Here is an 8356-nt window from a genome sequence, read left to right on the forward strand (position 1 = left end):
ATTTTGGAAAATAACTGGATTTTTTTCACCAACCTGTCTTGAGTCACTCTTGACGTCTGTCAAGATGCTTGGCTCAGTCACATGGGTACCTTCTTAAAGCGGCCACTCCGGCCTGTAACACAGCATATATTACACTGAATTGAAACTCCCAAGCAGGAAAACCAAATAAAAAAAACAAACGATGGCACAACGTTGCGAGAATTCTGCTAATAAAATTGAATACACATTGGATTCACATATACCATATAGAAAAAAATGTTTTCCATGCTGATCAAAAATTAGTGGGAACAGGTTGTTTATTGTATCTATGGTGTGATTGGGACAGTGGTGTGTATTACAGTGTAAGAGGGATGTGCCTTGCCCACCAACTGGGCCAACCGTTATCTGTTCTTTTGTAGTCTTATTACTTTTTAGTTGTTTAGCTGGATCTCTTTCCTTATTTGAATCTTTCTTTAGATTGTCTTGTTGTGCAGTATACAGTATGTCCAGTATTGTCGGTGTTTTTTTTACTGTGTGTTTATATATCTAGTATTTATGTGCATTTATGTCTGTGAGCAGTGGATATACACAATTTCCTATTACCTATCTATCTATCTATCTATCTATCTATCTATCTATCTATCTATCTATCTATCTATCTATCTATCTATCTATCTATCTATCTATCTATCTATCTATCTATCTATCTATCTATCTATCTATCTATCGCTCTGTCTCATCATTTTATTTTGTTGTATTTATCAGTCACACCTTAAAGGCCGGTCCGTGAAACTTGTCTGACACTAAAACCAATATGTGACACACAAAAAAATGACCTGCATCCAAGAAACAATCATATGCTTGCTGTCTGCTTATCTGTACCATGACGGAAAAATGGTGGACTTTTTTTCAACCAGTACTCTGTAAGTAGTCTGTAATTTTAGTTTACCCACAAAATGCACATAAAAGGATAAGTCTCTATTCAGAAAAATGAATTCAGGCCACCTCTGCCAAGCTGACAACTAATATGCACAAATTACTATAGCATGAGTCCTTGTATAACGGATTGCTTTGAAATAAGTATGGAACCCCTGTAGAGTCCAAACCAGATAAACGCAACAAGGCCAGAGCAGTTCAGCACTACATCACGTCCCCCACAACAGATGACACCATTAGATCAGAGCAGACTGTCTTTCTATCACTCCTCCATCCCTGTCGGTCCAGTGACTTTTAGATCGGCCTGTTAGACAGATGCATCAAACTCTTCGGTTTTTCATTGAGCAGCTTAGCTCAGGAGCAAGTTCAGCCAACGGACAATCTGTCACCGGTGTAAATATTCATCATCATACTTCATGTTGAAAGAAAAAACAGAAACTGAGACTTATACCATTAGAAGTAAATGTTATGTTATGTTCACTGTTACTGATCAGTGAACATAATTAACCACAAAAGGCAAATCTGTTGTTCCTTAAATGTGCATTAAAATTTGTTAACAGGCACCAACAACACAGAGAAGGAAATATCACACACCCTCAACTAAGATGAGGGCAAATCCAGTGATTGCTTGTCACTCAGACTACTAAAATCATTATTATGCACAGCTTTAAACCCGGATGCCATTTTGATGTATTTATATAAAGATTCACCTCCCACAGCTGTAATAAAGGGGGAAATTAGCAATAGGGACAAAAAAAAACCTTATACCAGGTTGTAAACTGTTTTTTCTCCTGATATTGTGATATGTTTATCAATAGGGGTTGACTTGCTTTTTGAGCCCAGCTTCAAGGGACTATTTGAGGAACTGCAGGTTTTTTTCCAGCTACAGTACATATAGACTTTTACTCCTGGGGGTTGCCCTTTTATTTTAGATGGAAGCAAATTTTTAAGTTTCAAATAGGACTGTCATAAGCAATTGCAAGGATGTTTGTCAATTGAAAACTGTGTTGCTTGCTAAATTTATTAGCTTTAACCTCCAGCTAGGTAATTAGGTTGACAATACTGTGTGCTGTTAAAAAATGTTTGTTTTTTTTTAGCAAATTAGAGTACAAGTATGCCTTTTTGTTCTGTGGGAGCAGAGATGAAAGGGAAAGGGTAGAAAGATGTAACAACCCAGAAAAACAGGATATAGGACCAGTATGTAGCATGTGTACAGATCAATGCAATAGTGAGGCCACTTGAACAGTCCTAGGTTCGATTGGAGTCAGTGACCATATATACTTTGACCGCAGACCAGATATGTCAAATTCAATTTAAAGCAAAAGACAAACACTTTTTCAAAAGAAATTATCATGCACATTCCAAACTGATAATAAAAAATTCACGGCAGATATGAAAGGACATTTTCTTTCTTTGAAATGACGTGGGTTGTGTTATTTCAAATCATCCATTATCCATGCAGCGGTAATTGTGCTTTGAATTAACCAGCTACATGACGGGGAACATGTATTGAAGACAACAACCCATTAGTAGGCGAACACAGCCTGACTTTCCGGTCCCCACTTCAACGTGTGCATCAACATCGCATAGCTAAAACTATAAAGACATTTACTCTGTCTGGTCTATCTGCCATTCTCTCTATCTGTTTTTTTTTGTGTGTTTTTTTGTTTTTTTGGAAAGTATCTTTCATTCGGTCATACTTTTGAGAAACAGGTATACATTATAGGTTTGAAATACAGAAGGAATCACAAAAAAAAATTGGATTCTAAAAATATTTTTCTGGGCCAAGCAAAGCTGGACATTTATCTGAGCAGGAAGAATAAGGTTGAAGGTTTGTCTGACTGCAGTTCAGAAGCCATTTTAACCCTTAGATACATATGTGGGTCAGGCATGACCACATTGGTTGTTTTTCTTCAGCAGCTTCAAAATAAAAGCTTGTAATATAATCATATTCCAGGTATTCATCACAAAATATTTCTGTGACATGAGGCCATTTTCATTTTTAAAACGTAATGAATTATTTTCAAGAAAGTACAGTTTTTTATTACTAACCCACTCATCCACGGGTGGGGTCAAATAGGTTTGATGGATTTATGTGTGAACCTTTACTTTTTAGGCACTTTACTGTCCCACTCAGATACCTGTTGTCAATTATTCACTTCTGCTGGAACTTTCAATAAACACACCTGGTGTCAGCAAGCTCTCCACCCGGGAGCCAACTTCAGCAGCCCCGTGCATGGACTCCAGCAGTATGGCTTGCATTTGCACCCCGTTCCCAGCCTCCAGCAGCCCGGCAGATGTTTGCGACATCCGGCGACACCTCCACACACACAACCTCCACATACACAGCGAGCCAAACGACTTCCACCGCACCGTACACATCCTCCACATCTGGCTCGTATGACTTTAAAGTAATTTCTCAATTCATTCATTCATTCATTTTCTGCCGCTGAATCTGCTGTAGCCTATCTCAGCTGGCATAGGGCCTGAGGCGGGGGACACTCCGGGCACGATGCCAGTGCACCGCGGAGCCACACACAGACATACAACCACGCACACACACAGTCACTCCTACGGGCAATTTGGGACTGGCCAATCAACCTGAAGCGCATGTTTTTGGAGGTGGGAGGAAGCCAGAGAGCCCGGAGAGAACCCACGCAGACACGGGGAGAGCATGCAAACTCCGCGCAGAGCGGGATTCGAACCCGGACCCGCCATGTTATGAGGCGACAGAGCTAACCACTGCGCCCCATTTCTCAATTCATGAACTTAATTTTTTAGTGATGTATTCTAAAGTGTGATCACTTTACCGAATTAATGTGTTTATTTTATCCATAGTAAAATGGCTAATAGGAGACCAAGTCTGTTCTCTGTGGATCGTGTCCTGCATACGATCCAGGACAAATGAAATGACGGTTCAATGGCAACATGACCATGATCAACTATGTAAGAAAGAAGAAGAAGAAGAAGATATACTTTTATCGATCCCCTCGGGGAAATTACATTTGTCACTCAGGTGTAGAAGGGAAAGGCTGATCTGCTGCTTAGCACAATGTACCACAGCAGGACAGTGGATAAATCCAGCACAAAGACAAAAATCAGAAGCGATCCTCTTCTATAATCAATCTAAAGGAGGAGTGGATATAATGGACTAGGTGGTTGGCAACTACACCTGCGAACTCCAAACGCAGAGATGGCCCATGGTGCTTTGGTGTAACATGATTGACGTCGCCACTCTGAATGCCTATACTCTTTTCAGGGCTCAGCACCCTGAAATAAACACAGGCATCACCCATGGACGACGAGAATTCCTCACGGAGCTCTCATAGGAGCTTGTGACACCTCACATGAGAAGTCGACTGGAAGATACCCTGAAACCTACCAGGCTACATGACAGCCGCAATGGAAAGGGTCGAAGTGACAAAGACTGCTGCGAGCCATCCACAGGGAACAGACACACATCGCCAGCGGAAGAGGCACAGGTTGTGTCAAATGCAGTACCCCTGTGCACAGCCGGAAGCAAGTAGTTAATGGCAGATGCAGACAGTGAGAGGGGATCTGCTTTTTATGCTGCAAAATCTACCAATAAATGAAAAAATAAATAATTCAAATGGTTTCATGTCACAAACATGTTTTATTGGACGTCCTCTCGGTAAAATCTTATGCCATTGAATGAACTATCCACAGAGTTTATGATTCATTTAATTCTGTCTGCTCAATAAACTTTGTGTTGCTAAAAGCTGACATCTTTGTGTTGTGCCGTTTCTGGAATTAAAAAAAAAACCATGCTGTTAAGGTATCAGAAGACCGGAAAGTTCTGGTTCGCTGAACCCTGAAAAGTCTGTCCATCAGTGTCCATCCAAATTCCCACACTCTAGAAGTCAGAGGTTGTTGCCTTTGGGCCTTTTGATAGCCGGTGGGTCCAGCTCATCTCACCTCGTCACCACAGTGGAGCTTGGAACAGGCTCGAAAGGATCTGAAAGGGACTAAACCGAGTAAGAGCACCACCAACAACCAGTGATTTTCCAAGTCCGACATACCACAACCATTTGTCCCATTCTAACCCGTGTGCTATGGACTTTCCTGAGCTCCTGGACACTGTCATCACTCAAGCAGAACAACTCTCTCCAAAATGACATGCTGTCACACACAGACACTTAACACACTTAAAGGATGTTGTTTTTGCTGGATGTTGATATTTTGTATTGAGACTGTATTTTGTTTAGGGGTAAATGCCTTGGCTGGAGTTATCTCCTCAACAGTATGAGGTAACAAGTTATGTTACATTGACTTTGAACTGATACAGATCTAATAATTTTTGCTTTACTGTCTAATATTGAAGTTTGTTAAGATATTTACTCAATTGTGTAATCATTTAATATACATTCTAACTATGGGTTGAAGTTTCATCCTTTATGAAACTAACATAATGGAGTCAGATCACTTAAACGTATGGTTTGGCATATTGTCCTATATGTATAAAACTGAATGTCCTGTTCCTCAGGCACTCAGGGTCTGGGTGATAAAATGTAAGTCTTGAATGTCAGTGTTCAGACCAGATAGCAGAAACCACCCAATAGATAGTTAAAACATTCCAGAGTCAGACTGCATTGTCTGTAGGAGGAGGAAAGATTCAGATCTAAAGAGCCTCCCAGAAATACTATGAAGTCTTAGCATAATAATAATAATAATAATAATAATAATAATAATAACGCTAATAATATTATGCAAATGTCACATTTTGTAGGCATTTTTAATGGTCCCTTTTTAAGGGTTATTCAAATGTGTTTTAAAGTTATTAGTTTAGCCTATTACTGTACTTGAAATTATTCTCAAAAACTAAAATGTATATGATTTAACCATTTAAATTCATTACCACATTTTCATAAACATTAAACCTCGCACTTGTGTTAATACATGATACTGCTTCTCTTACCGCTTCTTATCTTCTTTCATGGCAACAAATTTGTGTTGGACAGGGATCAGTGATGATGATAATAATATTCTGACACTTGACAGGGCTGCAACATTATGGAAATGTGTTGTATTTGCGATAATCATAATAATCACAGGATGAAATAAAAGCCACAGCAGTTAGCAGCAGAGTCAAAGAAGAAGAAAATCAAAATTGCTTTGGTGATATGTCACACAAGATGCAATTGTCGCTATGTTTTATGTTACAATTCTGGAACTTGTGAGACACAATCATGGAGTTTGAAATAACACACTGGAGTGCCGTCAGTGGAAATAAGCAAAATTTCAACATGTAATATTCATCTCTGAATGGTTTGGAAAGCCATAAATTTTTCAAATATAGATAATGAAACTCTGGTGAAATAATGTTATTATGTAAGACTATGATCAGATCATTTTCACATGCATTTTTTGAGAAATGTGTTCAGGTTGTACACCAGATACATTGATTATAGGGATTGTTGTGTGATGGCTAATCTAACCTAATCTAAACAGATTCAGAAATTACTCATACAACCTCTGTGTCCTGCAAAAGACATTTAATCGTTTTACATTTTGAGTGAGCCTCAAGAATGTCCTTGAGTCTAAAATGATTTCAAACACTCAATCTACTTCACTGTCCTTGAACAAATAGTAAAAATATCCTTACATGCTCAAGGGATATTCTCCTGAATTTGACCTGTAATCTCCAAGAGGTGAGAGGAAAGGGAAAATCCCCAGAGATAAACAAAAAGTCCCATAATTATTATTATCTTTCATTAGCATACAAGTAAAAATTGGTGACCTGAAGCATTATGCACTGAGAGAATTCATACAAATTATTTCACTAATTATTTTCTAGCCATGTTTCTCAAGGTTTTGATCCAGAGCAAACAATTCTATTCATTGAGTGAAACCGTAGTATATCTAACACAATTACCTTTGGAAACCAATTGCAGTTACATAATTTGAAGAATGGATCCTGTATTACCCTGTCCCACAAAATGCATTACCTGCTATTATTCATGAATCACTGTAAATTTTATCCTTTCAAAGTAAGGTGACATTTTCCCAGGTTGTGCGTATGAAGTGCAGAAACAACTATTTCTGGAACAAAGCAAGAGCCTCTCAAAGTTAAAGCAGCAGCCGCATGTAGTGGTGTGTAGGCTGTGCTTTAATCAGGTGCCACGAGTTTGAGTCCATGTGACAATAAACTTTCTCATTGCTCAAGTGTCCTTGACAAGACTCTGATGCTGTAGCTTGGGGATGCTCTTTGATGGTCGACCCTGACCCTGACAGAGGAGAAAAATTAAAAGACTGCTTATTGTAAGCAGTCGTATAAATCATCTAACCAAAGCAGAACATTCTAAAATAGCAACATCAGTGCATGAACCAAAGTCCTTAAATCCATTTTTCTGGTACAATTTGTTGTAAAATCAGTTCTCTTAAGGAATGATCTGGCTCATTATGTTGCCACTTTGAACAGTGCTTTGTGTTAAAAAGACTCCATGTGAGCCCACTGTCCTTGTACAATGCTTTACTTTACAAGCTGCTGAGGTTTCATGGTTTTGGCAAAGTCCTGTACTTACATATTTGGACAATGATTCCCCTGAGAATTTATATCCAGGACCAAGGGGGATATTTGTTATGTATTGTTTTTATTTAAAGCAATTTGGGCAACTCACTTTGTATGGAAAGCGCTTTATTAAAAAATAATTTCATTGATTGATTGATTGATTGCTGTCTGCAATTTGCCATGTTTTGTCCAAATAGAATTTCTCTTGTTTTCCTGTTTTTTTGTTTGTTTTTTCTTATGTTCATTGTTTCCTGGACGTAGCCTCTGTCAAATGTTTGTTCACATGGATCAATGGTGTACATTTTCCGCTGCTTACAGTATATTTGGACTATGAACATGACCTACCCTTCAAACATTGTCGACTAATTTAGACTGCCCTTTTTGGTGCTGACATTTTTAATATCAAGTCTTAGAAATACACTCCCATGTTTCCACCCTTTGTTTTGCATGGGGTTTATGAACTGCTAGACCTTACAGTAAGCTATTATAGCACCAAATGCTCTGGTATAAAACATATCTGAACATAACTTTTGGCCTTATTGTGTCAATAAATGACAGTCCAGGAACTCAATATGTTTTCATTGTGTTTTCAAAGTTATTCCTGTTTTGTTTCATCATTACAAAATGAGATAAAATAAAAATAGAGGCACTAATCTGTATTCCCTTATTTCCTACTGTAAAAGCCAAGTTACTGAAGCAGGACTAGATCCGCGGTTTCTCTCAGGCATGGAAAATTTTTGAGTTTATGGAGTTCGCTGTTGAGGAGACAGTCAAGCCAGCTCCAGCATCCTCACCTGGGAGAGATAAACTCAGTCCTGGTTGTAAATTTTGTTTTTTGGGGGAGGAGTTTGCATCTCATTACCAAATCCCTCTCTGCTCTGCAACTTCTCCATCTACAGAACCCAGTGAGAA

Source organism: Antennarius striatus, chromosome 14 (assembly GCF_040054535.1).
Source record: "Antennarius striatus isolate MH-2024 chromosome 14, ASM4005453v1, whole genome shotgun sequence".
Lineage (NCBI taxonomy): Eukaryota > Metazoa > Chordata > Actinopteri > Lophiiformes > Antennariidae > Antennarius > Antennarius striatus.